The following is a 547-nucleotide window of genomic DNA, read 5'->3' on the forward strand; positions in this document are numbered from 1 at the left end:
CCATCTCTTTTAAAGGCCTATACTTTTTTCCACATAGATGCATGCAGAGTTGCTCCGTGGTAGAGAATTGATAACAGACAGGCTAGTTGTTTGATTCCCATTGGGGCTACATGTCACTGTGTTGCGAGTTTGTTTGATTGGTGATATATAACAAATGCTTGGCAATATTGTTTTCTGTATATAATGTGACCAGTAGTGGGTCTCACAGCTGACTAGAAAACAGCCCATGAGTAATGACAATCATTGTGATGGTAATAAGAATCCCACTATCTGACAGTGTGGATTTATTTCATGCAGTGTTATATTATTATATTTGCAGTCGACATATGCTGTGGTAACACTATATGATTCAGGCGTTGCAGGGTGTTCACTTTGACCCTCAACCATACTTGTAAATAGGTACCAATACTATATTAATATCTTGTATGTACTGTATATTTGGTAAATATGTAAATTCCAAGTCAGTTGTGTTGTAAGTACTGAGCATTTTTCTCTTCAATACAAAATAACAGAAGACAACTGCAAGCTTAAATAAGTTGCAGTGAAT

Source organism: Micropterus dolomieu, linkage group LG16 (assembly GCF_021292245.1).
Source record: "Micropterus dolomieu isolate WLL.071019.BEF.003 ecotype Adirondacks linkage group LG16, ASM2129224v1, whole genome shotgun sequence".
Classification (NCBI taxonomy): domain Eukaryota; kingdom Metazoa; phylum Chordata; class Actinopteri; order Centrarchiformes; family Centrarchidae; genus Micropterus; species Micropterus dolomieu.